This window comes from Notolepis coatsorum (assembly GCF_963971535.1).
Source record: "Notolepis coatsorum genome assembly, chromosome: 11".
Classification (NCBI taxonomy): domain Eukaryota; kingdom Metazoa; phylum Chordata; class Actinopteri; order Aulopiformes; family Paralepididae; genus Notolepis; species Notolepis coatsorum.
In genome coordinates, this window is record NC_140175.1 from 69,168,393 (window position 1) to 69,181,565 (window position 13,173).

At 45.0% G+C, this 13,173-nt stretch overlaps 1 protein-coding gene across 1 annotated transcript in view; it reads left to right on the forward strand.

The window, feature by feature from the left end:
* The window catches only part of epb41l4a (erythrocyte membrane protein band 4.1 like 4A), a gene marked incomplete at its 5' end in the record, with an annotated part of 82,769 nt that overhangs the window by 568 nt on the left and 69,028 nt on the right, over positions 1 to 13,173 (forward strand). The gene's annotated exons all lie outside the window — the stretch shown is intronic.

The window sequence follows — 13,173 nt, forward strand, 5'->3', positions numbered from 1 at the left end:
CATCGCTCTCTCTCTCTCTCTCTCTCACACACACACACACACACTCATCCTGCATACATGTGTGAGCCTTTGATAAGTTGATCCATGGCTTATTCTGTGGCCAATGGTCTAAGGCTGTAAGTTAAGGGGATTTCCACCCAATACAACAAAAGCGTGAGCATGACATCACTTGGGGCGACTGAAACCTGATAATTCTAATGTTCCTTTCTCGTTAAAGAAGAATCAGGACTGTGCTCATACATTTTGGTCGACTGGGGCTCAAACAAATAAAAAACACTCACACTGTGTTTATTTTTGTTGTTGCTGCTGTTATTTCTTTTAAGGGGGAGCGGTGGTGGCGGGGGGGGCACCTACTGACTGTATGTAATGTCTCTAGATACCTTTGTCTGGAGGTATTTGTTCAAATGTATTTATAGGTAGCAGGAATGGGTAATGTTTGGGCTAAGATAAGGGATAGGTTTATGGACAACTTTTTAGGTGAAACTTACAAGTTCCGTTGCAGCTTGGACAAAAAGTTCAGTTTGAGGTGGCGGAGTGGGTAAGACTGTGGTATTAAACCTTCGTGGTCACATGTTGGTTGTGAGTGGATGGTTAGTGGTTCAAGGCTGGTCGAAAGGACAGGTGCCAAGTGCCTGGCAGCAGCTAGTGAACATATGTTACGTTAAATTAGCACAGTTTGGGGTGCCCTCGTGGCGCATCCCATAGTGCCTTGCGCACCTACGCGGCCGACCGGGTTCGATCCCAGCTCCCATCGTTATTTGTCGCATGTCCTCCCCACCTCTCCTCCCGTTCGCCCTCTCCTCTGTCGGTCCTGCGTGACCAAAATATATCTCATCTCCAATGGCTAATCTGTGATGTCACACTGATGCCTTGCTCCCTGGAGTATAATTGGAAAAAGATGGAAAAGTGGTTTGAAATGTAGGATGAAAAATACGATGATTTTCATGGTAAACTACAAACCTACAAATACACTATAGCTTGTGTGAATAACTGAATATGGCCACCAGTGGTGTCATTTGGGACATGGAATCCATTGTGTTGTGGTAATTACAGCTCAATGAAATTATAAGGTAGCAATAATAAGACAAGGTATTGCTATTTTTTCATTGAGCTGTAATTAACACAACACAAGGATTCAATGTCCCCGATGACACCACTGGTGGCCATATTCGAACTCATTTACTCTCAATAACTGTCAAACTAAATTAATGTGTGTGAAACTGTTTAGTGTTTTTGGATGCGTGAGATTATGTGCAAAATAATTCAGTATTGTTTTTTTTTGGGTTGAAGCGCCCCTTAAGACAAACCTTGTGTGAGTCAACTTAGTCCTGTTCTCTTCCACCGAGAGCAGCTCCAGGCTGTCTGGGATGGATGACATTACAGAGTGGAGTCTTGGATCTCTGGTGTCTCGCTTCGGGAGAGTCATCGTGTTCACTGATACGGATTGAGCAGCAATCCCATGCCATAAGAATAGTGTGAATTCTTTAAGGCACACAGTAGCTACATGTGGTCTGGTAATAGCTCAATAGTTAGAGCATGGCACTCACACAACTCTGGAGCACAGGATATAGACTGTGGCTATAAGCATGCCATTGGCCGACTATTTCAGTTGGAATTCTCCTCTCCTTACACTGTTTTGCAAGGGCATCGTCGCTGCATCCTTAGTGTCGCCCAGGATGATTGTGATTGGTTTAAAGAAATACAAACAAGCCAGCGTGTTTTCCCCCCTATAGCGGAATGATAACAGGTTCAGCCAGACCTCACTCAGGCGCTGGCACAAGTGCTAACGTGGTGTGGAGAGAGGTATGGCTACGCGGGTAGGAGCCTTAGGAGATTTGTTTCTCCCAAATTGATGCGCATCAGGCAGCGGGCCCTCCGTTTGAGACTTGGTCTCAGAGACCCCCACTTGAGATGAAGATGCTTGTTGTTGTGCGATTAAGTCCAGAATTGAACAGCTGTCTCTATTATAGTTGAGGAGACCGCTGATCTCTGTCCAGTCTCTCATTGGACTTAACTTCAGGTGCCTGAAAAGTGAAACGATTTGGAGGGAGCCCCTGGGGGTCCCTCGAACCCACGTTGAGAATCACTGCACCTGGTGGCATGTTGAACTGACATGTTTCAACCTTAACACAAACACAAAGATGTGGGTGTATTGTGGACACAGTACTACACCCAAATCTGCATAAATATTACTAGTTTCCAGCTTGACACATTGGGTATTGTATCTATATATATCTATGATTGTATCCACCATCAAACATATATTCATCAGTGTCGGTAAGGTACTTCCCTGTAATACTGTAGGTTATTTTTCATCAAATATTGTTATACCGTAAAAAATTTGAAAGATATTGCGATTGTCAGATTTTGACCATATGGCCCAGACCTAGTCTGAGAGTGGATAGTAGAATCAGTATATCCAACCTTTAGTTTGAGTGGTATTACTAGTGATCTTATTGCATCTTACTGGGATAGAATAACAACAATGATGTTGTTTTAAAACGGTATAATAAATCAATTGTAGCATGTGCACACACACACACACACACAGTCCACATGCACACATTTGTGTGTGCCACACACACACACACACACACACACACACACACACACACACACACACACACACACACACACACACACACACACACACACACAGAAAGAAACGGCATGCTTTGGATTCTTGCTCTGAGTGGGAGACAAAAGCTCAAGATATCAGTATCAGTGTTAAGGCTTCTCTGGTTACCTCCCTTGGGGCTGCGTGTGTGTCTGTGTGTGTTCCGTGTGTGTGTGTCCGTGTGTGTGTGTCCCCGTGTGTGTGTGTGTGTGTGTGTGTGTGTGTGTCTGTGTGCGTGTGTGTGTGTGTGTGTGTGTGTGTGTGTGTGTGTGTGTGTGTGCGTGCGTGCATGCATGCGTGTGTGTGTGTGTAGGAGAGAGAAATATATATAGTGTGTGTATCAGAGAGAAAAAGAAAGAGAGATGGAAGGCTTCATGACACACAATATACTAAATCAATAGGCACGTGTGCACACACACACACACACACCTAGACCACATGCACACATTTGCAGACACGCACACACACGTCACACACACACCTAGACCACATGCACACATTTGCAGATACGCACACACACACACACACACCTAGACACATGCACACATTTGCAGACATGCACGCGCACACACACACACACACACACACACACACACACACACACACACACACACACACACACACACACACACACACACACACACACACACACACACACACACACACACACACACACACATAGACACACACACACACACACACACACACACACACACACACACACACACACACACACACACACTAGACACACACACACACACACACACACACACACACACACACACACACACACACACACACACACACACACAGGAATTCCACACTGTCACTCATCCTTCAGGCTAAAGGATGTCTCCTCTTCATATCGTTTAACCACGTATCACCTCTCATCATCAGATAGGTACCGGACGGCTACAGCTAACAGACATCCTCTAGATCAGTCTGTGTCAACAACAACAACAACAACAGGAGAGAGGGACCTAGACGCTCACGCTGAAAGCTCCTGATGCAGTTCATTTAATCACGCCATGAGAAAAAAAGGGACATTTCAAGCGCACTGCTCTTAAAATAGTGAAGTTTCAAAATGTCACTTTTGTGTGCGGTGTGAATATATTAATTGCATGGGGAGCTTTCAGTGTGCGGACTACTTCCCTCTAGGGATGCACAAAGTGCACAGAGAGTCGGTCACCAGTTGTTTTTGCAAAATTATGTAGTGAATTATGTTTTTTTGTAAATAATGTAATGTAAAAAGCGTATAGGCAATTATAAGCCTCGGTTTCAGCCTACATCTTTTCTGTAATTTTTTTTTCTTTTATAAATGTTCTAGTACTTTACATTGCTTTGTAAAAGAAGAAGAAATAAAAATCATTCATTCAAATCAGATACGGATCGTAGGAGAGCGAGCCAATAGAGCCGGAGAGCCACTTGTCTCAATCAACTGGCAGGCAGCTACTGTAGCTGGTGAGACAAGTGGCTCCCAGTGACTAATGAGGCCACTGTTGTGTCCCTCGCCGCACAGTGTGTTGTCTGTCAGCCTGACTCCTGTGTTTTCCAGGTGAATCCCCACTCACCATGTGTGCCAAAGGAGCAGAGTATCAACCACAACCTAACCAGCCACCACAAAACCAAGGCTAAACATACAAAGAAAATATCCTTCTGAAACTAATATGAGTATAACTTAAACCAAATACAAGATCCCAAGACGAGCGCCCAGTATGGACAGAGAGAGAGAGAGGAGAGAGAGAGAGAGAGAGAGAGAGAGAGAGAGAGAGAGAAGAGAGAGAGAGAGAGAGAGAGAGAGAGAGACGGAGAGACGAGAGAGAGAGAGAGAGAGAGAGAGAGAGAGAGAGAGAGAGAGAGAGAGAGAGAGAGAGAGAGAGAGAGAGAGAGAGAGAGAGAGAGAGAGAGAGAAAGAGAGAAAGAGAGAGAGAGAGATGCTTTTAAGCACACTGCAGAGGTGCCTCTCAACTAGTCGATCTACTTGGAAAACACAGCCAGGCACACAAACAACAACACACTGCATGGCCCGGCCATAATGCCACACCTGGGGCACCTCGTCGGAGAGGAGGTGTCCAAGGTGTGCTCCTTTGTTTGAGTTTCTTTAAATGGTTTGTTCATGTATTGGTCCGGAGAAGACTTGTGTTTTTGTGTTCTGCATTTTTTGTGAGTACTCTTCAGTTTAAAAGTGGTTTTGCCTCTGCCTCTTGTCGATCTCCACTAAAAGCAATTGAACACTTGAGAGGTTGTGTGTTATAGTAAATAACATCACGGCCGTGGTCACAGACAGGAGCAAGTGGCTCGTGGCTCATGCCTGTAGCCACACAGCTGAGATGTTATTTACGTCTTCTGTTGCTTAAATCAACGCTTCGTGTTCTGTTGCTTTAATTAAAGCCTTGTGTTAAATCAAAGCTTTGTGTTCTGTTGCTTAAATCAAGATTTGTGTTCTGTTGCTTAAATCAAGCTTTGTGTTCTGTTGCTTAAATCAAGCTTTGTGTTCTGTTGCTTAAATCAAGATTTGTGTTCTGTTGCTTAAATCAAGATTTGTGTTCTGTTGCTTAAATCAAGCTTTGTGTTCTGTTGCTTAAATCAAAGCCTTGTGTTCTGTTGCTTAATTGAAGGTCTTGAACTGAAACGTTTGCTGCAATAAATCACTGCAGATATTACTTACTTAAAATACCCTAAACCTCTTCACCAAAGGCACCTGCAAACAAATGACAAATCCTTTGGACATTCCTGTCTACTCTGAATGTCTTGTGGCAGGTACAAGAGTGAGGGAGTGAAGAAGCCACAGTGGCCGGCGGATGAAGAGTTGGTTTCTTCCCCAAGTCAAGAGAACCGTAACACAGTCTCTGTGTAGCTCCGTTGGATTGTAAAGTTATATTCTCCAGGGGGAAAAAACTTTTAATTTTTGTTATAAACATTCACATATAGATGCATAATCTATATAATATATTCAGTATGGAGGCTATATCCTGGCTGTGGGTTTGGCCTGCGGGTCCTTGACTATACAGCAAGACTGTAGTGCCAGCAGTATCTCCTTACTGGTCAACGTCTCTCCTTTCAACCTCTCTCCATGAATGTGATGTCTACTAGAGGGGCTCCGCCCTGTGGCGTTTAAGTGTGGTGGTCACTTCACAGTTCCTGTTGGTGGCCCTGGCCTTCTCCGAACCCACCACGAATATAAACTATCAAGTGAATGTATTTTTACTCCTTTCAAACCTTCAGGTTTTTTCTTCTCCCATGTTGTCCCCAATTTAGTTGCTATGCCAATTCCCTGTGTATGTCATGGTCCTGGTTGTTGCACTACCTGCATGTGTCCCCTGTCGGTCTGGGGAGAGTGTAGACCACTACATGTCTCCTCTGTCGGTCTGGGGAGGGTATAGACCACTACATGTCTCCTCTGTCGGTCTGGGGAGGGTGTAGACCACTACATGTCTCCTCTGTCGGTCTGGGGAGGGTGTAGACCACTACATGTCTCCTCTGTCGGTCTGGGGAGGGTGTAGACCACTACATGTCTCCTCTGTCGGTCTGGGGAGGGTATAGAGTACCACATGTCTCCTCTGGCAGTCTGGGGAAGGTGTAGAGTACCACATGTCTCCTCTGTCAGTCTGGGGAGGGTATAGAGTACCACATGTCTCCTCTGTCAGTCTGGGGAGGGTATAGAGTACCACATGTCTCCTCTGCCAGTCTGGGGAGGGTATAGACTACCACATGTCTCCTCTGGCAGTCTGGGGAGGGTATAGAGCAGGGGTGCCCAACCTTTTTTGAACCAAGATCTACTTTTTAATTTACCACCTAGCCGAGAGCTACCAGCCAAAATTGTATATTGTAAGCCGTCATTTGAGGCTTTATAAAAGCAGCATAATGAACACAAATCTGTCAGTGCCGAGTCCGACCTCATCTTAAATAACAAACAGCATTGCTTGTTGTAGTTAACAAGGAGAGGAAGAGCGAAGAGTTGATTTTGCAATTTTTTTTTTTTTTTTTTTTTTTATAATCTAATTTTATTAATCGAGATCTACTTGAAATCAGCCCGCGATCTACCTGTCGATCGCGATCGACTGGTTGGGCACCACTGAGTACCACATGTCTCCTCTGTCAGTCTGGGGAGGGTATAGACTACCACATGTCTCCTCTGGCAGTCTGGGGAGGTTATAGACTACCACATGTCTCCTCTGGCAGTCTGGGGAAGGTGTAGACTACCACAAGTCTCCTCCGTTTGTCTGGGGAAGGTGTAGACTACCACAAGTCTCCTCCGTTTGTCTGGGGAAGGTGTAGACTACCACATATCTCCTCCGTTTGTCTGGGGAAGGTGTAGACTACCACATATCTCCTCCGTTTGTCTGGGGAAGGTGTAGACTACCACAAGTCTCCTTTGTTTGTCTGGGGAAGGTGTAGACTACCACAAGTCTCCTCTGTTTGTCTGGGGAAGGTGTAGACTACCACATATCTCCTCCGTTTGTCTGGGGAAGGTGTACACTACCACAAGTCTCCTCTGTTGGTCGGGGGAGAGTGTAGACTACCACATGTCTCCTCCAATACATGTGGAGTCACCAGCTGCTTCTTTTCACCTGACAGCTAGGAGTTTCACTGAGTTTCACAATTGGATGAATGCCCTGTGAAATGCAGTTTCTATTTGTTACTTGTTAGTCTATTCTATTTTCTTATTGACTGAATTTAAAGTGAATTGAGCCCACGACAACGAAGCAGAGGAACAACATGAACTGGTTAGCAAGTAAACATCTGTGGAAATATCGGCAATCCTACGATGGCACCATCTGCATTTCATAGTAATTGTTATCTAGTTCTGTGCGGTCGACCACTAGCAAGCTGTTGCCAAGGTCAGGTTGCTCTCGTCCTCATTGAATTATTAACGTACAGCACTCAAGTCTGCCTGTATTGTCTATTAAGAGTAGAGTAGCATAACATGGAACTTTACCATCAAAACAGTGTGGAAAACCCTCTCTGGTCTGCCGGTCTGTCTCTCTGTCTGTACTTGTCTGTCTCTCTGTCTGTACTTGTCTGTCTATCTGGTCCTCCTGTCTGTTCATCTGTTTGCCTGTCTTTGTATCTCTCTATCTCTCTGTCTTTGTGTCTGCCTGCACCACACTCTTGTCAAAATACACAAAGAGGATTCAAACTGACATGTCTGCCTGCTCCATCTTTTGTCTTCAGAACGTATGAAACTGGAATGATTGAATCAACCAACGGTAACTGATGCGAGACGTGAGAGTGAAACTAATCCTGTCCTCTGGCTGCAGCAAGTCCCAGAGGAGGTTATCAGTGTGACATGAAATCTAGAATCTAGACTCGCTCTATATACAGCGGCACGTTGCCTTCGAGGTGACCAGGGGTGACCCCATGGTGCGTACCGGTACCATGTACTGATGACACCCTGAGTCTGTATCCATCTCATGACGTTAATTCCTTGTTTGGTGTTTGGATCTGTGAGAGAATATAAAACATTTAAACATATAAAAGAACACATTTATAGTACATGTACGTGAATGTGTGGAAATTGTAGGTGAAAACTAGTAGGCTAAATATGGTAAACATTTTACAAAAAGGTTCACTATCTGCCTCCACCTTGTTTCATTTATATTTTCCAAGATGAACATGATTTATTCCAGTCATGTCTTGATTAATAATGGATTCTTTTTTTTACAGACATAAAATTCTATCACAAAAATTTATAAATGGGATCTCAGCAGGGGTGCATGGCAAATATGAACCACATTATGCTCTCTAGATTGCTTGTAATTTAGATAAAGCTGTATTTTTACATGAATTCTTATGGCTTTGTTGTTTTAAAATCCCAATAACGCTGTGGCTCCACCAGACCTGTAACACAAACGTGAACTCCACACAAGGGTTAATGAAGTCATCAAGGGCTGGATATAATTTTTCTTCTTTTTATACCCTGCAAACAATGAGTCATCAATTCAAACTCTTGAGTCGTTGTTATATTAGTAACTCTCGCTCTGTTCTCTCTGACCTGAAATCTGAGAACCAGCATCTGAGATGATCAAACATATGGCTGCACCACTCTGCTTACAGTATAAGTGCATATTATTGGGGTGTGGCTGGGTAGTGTAGGGGTCTAAGCATGCACCTACCCCTGCAGAGACCCGGGTTCAATACCCGGCACTAGTGGTACCTCTGGCTTGGTCAGTGTTCGTGGGTGGGAAGCTGGTGGGGTATGAGTCCTGTTTGTTACAATAGCAACTCCTGCTGGTCGGTTGGGGCGCCTGTTCAGCAGGGAGAGGATCTAGGGGAGAATGCGTGAACCGTTACGCTCTCCCAGTGAAACTCCTAGCTGTCGGGTGAAAGGAAGCGGCTGGTGACTCCAGGTATATCGGAGGAGGCCGAAAAAAGGATTTGAAGAATGTGTTTTTTCATTTTCACCGGCTGCCTCTGGAGCTGCACATGTATGATTGGGTCCGGGTAGTATGGATCGACCATGTCAGAACCAGTGCCAGTCGTTAATCGATTCTCGATACCCAACACTAATGTCATCCCTCTCGTGTCTCCTGTCAGTCTGTACTGTATACAGTACTAACTAGTGTGCCTCTGTGCTAGGAGCTCAGACGGGTGTCTCCTGTCAGTCTGTACTGTATACAGTACTAACTAGTGTGCCTGTGCTAGGAGCTCAGACAGGTGTCTCCTGTCAGTCTGTACTGTATACAGTACTAACTAGTGTGCCTGTGCTAGGAGCTCAGACGGGTGTCTCCTGTCAGTCTGTACTGTATACAGTACTAACTAGTGTGCCTGTGCTAGGAGCTCAGACAGGTGTCTCCTGTCAGTCTGTACTGTATACAGTACTAACTAGTGTGCCTGTGCTAGGAGCTCAGACGGGTGTGTAAGTGTGGAGTGTGTGGATGGAATCCGGCGTTGCAGCTTGGCCCACTGTGTGACTGAGGATGTAATCAAGGGGGGAGTCACCAAGGACGTTCTGGATGAAACTGTAATCTCTAGTGAAGGTTGTGGTGGAGCCTGAGGTCTCCAGTAACATTAAGCTGAGGGTTAATGTAAGAGTTAGGTTTTACAATGTTAGCACTTTCATCCAGAAAGTCACCCAACACGCACGCATGCACGCATGCACGCACGCACGCACGCACGCACGCACGCACACACACACACACACACACACACACACACACACACACACACACACCGACCAACCAATCAACGCACTCACCGAGTGCAGTGGAGGTGCTCCCTACAAGCACCTAATTGCACAGAAATACTACAACTTTAAAATGATCTGTAGTGTAAATAAACAGTCAGTGTTGAAACCTGGTTCCAGATAGACAGACTGACAGTGACAACTGACAAAAACAATCAAAGGCTGAGAGTCAATGGTCACTGGGGGAGGGAGGGAGGGAGGGAGGGAGGGAGGGAGGGAGGGAGGGAGGGAGAGAAAGAGAGAGAGAGAGATAGTAAGAGAGAGAGAGAGGGGGGAGAGAGAGGAATGTGAAGCAGAACAAAGGGTGCAGTGGGGTGACTAATGTCTCCGTGGGGACGAGGCACTTGGTTCCCGCTGGTTTGCTTTTTCTTTACACTCCTTTTCTCCTTTTCCTTTCTTTCTTCTTCTGTCATTCTTCAGCAGGGAGCTGCCCAGGAAATGCCTTGTTGACCTTCCACACGCCTGGTGTTTCAAAACACTCACTGTGTGACGGTCACATAGGCACGCACACACTTACCGCTACAAACGTGTGCTCGCACACACACAGATACAAACAAACGTACATCCACACAGACACGAATGGCTACATATTCATCACACTTTTCTTTCAGAGCACTTTACAATAGAATGAATAGAATGAAATGCATGTTTCAGACTGGGTGGCCCCAGTGGGAATCAAACCCCTAACCCTGGCATTGTTAGCGCTATGCTCATTGAGCTGCACAGGACCATACACACACACACACACACACACACACACACACACACACACACACACACACACACACACACACACACACACACACACACACACACACACACACACACACACACACACACACACACACACACACACACACACACAACCATGCACACACCAAGTTCTAGTAAAATGGCACAACACACATACAGTACACACTATTCCTCCAACCACACACATCTACAGACACACACACACACATGCGCACACAGCCCCAACCACTTATAGTGCAGCTTCTTATTGTGTAGCTGTCCCTTGTGAATAGTAAAGGAAACAGGCCTTGAAAGGGTGTAGAACACAAATAGTCTCTCTCTCTCTCTCACACACACACACACACATACGCACACACACATGCACGTGCACACACACAAAATGGGACAATGTTCTGCTGACCCCCCCCCCCCCCCCCCCCTCCACACACACACACACACACACACACACACACACACACACACACACACACACACACACACACACACACACACACACAAAGAACGAAGAACGGGACAAAGTTCCCCTGACACACACACACACGTACACCATGGAGCAGCAAGTTGTTTCCCAGATGTACATATTTTTATAGCAGACTGATACACTGCTTCCATTAAGCATCTCACTGTCTTTGTATGTGTTGCATTAAGCTGGGTGTGCGTATTTGTGTGTGTTGCATTACGCTGTGTGTGTGTGTGTGTGTGTGTGTGTGTGTGTGTGTGTGTGTGTGTGTGTGTGTGTGTGTGTGTGTGTGTGTGTGTGTGTGTGTGTGTGTGTGTGTGTGTGTGTGTGTGTGTGTGTGTGTGTGTGTGTGTGTGTGTGTGTGTGTGTGTGTGTGTGTGTGTGTGTGTGTGTGTGTGTTATACAGCTCTCTCTTACACAAAGACGTTATTGAATCGCCCTGTTTGGGTGAGCAGGCGTGTTTGGTTGTAGTGTTAGATTAACTTATGTCTGCTTCAGTGGGCAGTTTATTGAAATTCAACAAGCGGAAGTTGGCCATTTACAACAGAGCAGAAGGAAACACTAACTGTTCAGCAAAACTGTCAGGTGAATTGCAGTGCGCATTTTCCCCTCAAATGTATCGTAAAAAAGATTATGGATAATAATAGAATAATTATAAATTGGCAAAGTGATTCACCCCTTGTTTGAGTTACCATGATGTTGGATTCCATGTGAAGTAAGGAATTTAAAAAACGAACTTGAGGTGGGAAAGATGTGATATTCTTGTTGATTCTTTGATGTGTAGGGCCTACAGTAGGGACCATTTTGAATTGATTCGTTTGTTTTCTTATTGTCCTCTAAGTCCCAATGTACAGTAAGTAAGGCCTGGTGAATGTAACAGAGGGTGTAGAGATGGTGTTGTGGTTAAGACCCCTGCCTCTGGAACCACATGTGGGGGCGGACAGTGGCTCAGGAGGTAGAGCGGTCATCTCGTTCCAGTTCGATTCCGGCGCCTCCCGACAGCGTGTCGAGGTGTCCTTGAGCAAGTTTATACTTAACCCCTTAACTGCTTCACGATGAGCGGGTTGGCACCTTGCATGGTTGCCTCCACTGTCTGTGTGTGAATGTGTGAGTGAGTGAATGAGTGAGTGAATGGGTGAGGCACAAGTATCCATGTATATATTGTATATAGATATGTATATCCTTACTGGCCTGGGGTTGAATCCCCCCCACTATTCTGTAGCCCTCTTAGCCTTTCTATCTCTCAATAAGAGACATAAATATCAAAGAGAATGGGCTGCCCATTGCCCAGCCTCACTGTCTCTAGTACAGACAGGCTTTTAATTCATTTTAATTCATTCCTGGTTGTATACTTTGTTTATTTATTTATTTATAATTGTTGTTTCGTTTTACGACTGACATTTATGTTGCACTCATAGTTAGTTATTTATTCACTTATGTTATGCTATGCTTAGTATGCTATGCTTAAGTTGTGTCAGAATTGTTTTATGTGTAGTGCATTTATCTCTCTGTAACTGTTGCTATGTTTTACTTCTGTAACGCACTTTGTGATTTTACCTGTGAAAGGTGCTATACAAATAAAATGTACTTACTTACTTACTTACTTACTTACTTACTTACTTACTTACTTACTTACTTACTTACTTACTTACTTACTTACTTACTTACTTACTTACTTACTTACTTACTTACTTACTTACTGTACTTACTTACTTACTTACTTACTTACTTACTTACTTACTTACTTACTTACTTACTTACTTACTTACTTACTTACTTACTTACTTACTTACTTACTTACTTACTGTCTCTAGTACAGTGGTTCTCCATGTGGGGTGCAGGGAGCCCCAGGGGTCTTTGACTGGGTTTCAGGGGGATTCTGTTCACCAGAATCTGGGGAGACAGATAGGCTTTCCTCAGTCTCCCTCGGGAAGAAGAGGTGCTGGTGATCTTTCTTGACCAGGGTGGAGGCGGTGAGGGCCCAAGAGAGTTCCTCGGAGATGTGGACTCCCAGGCATTTGAAGCTGGAGGCCACCTCGACCTCCATCTCGTTGATACGGATGGGAGCGCACAGGCCTGCTTCTCAGACGGGGGTCCCTGAGACAATAATGGGGGGTCCATTGCCTAATGTGTGTCAGTGTGGGGGACCTTACTACG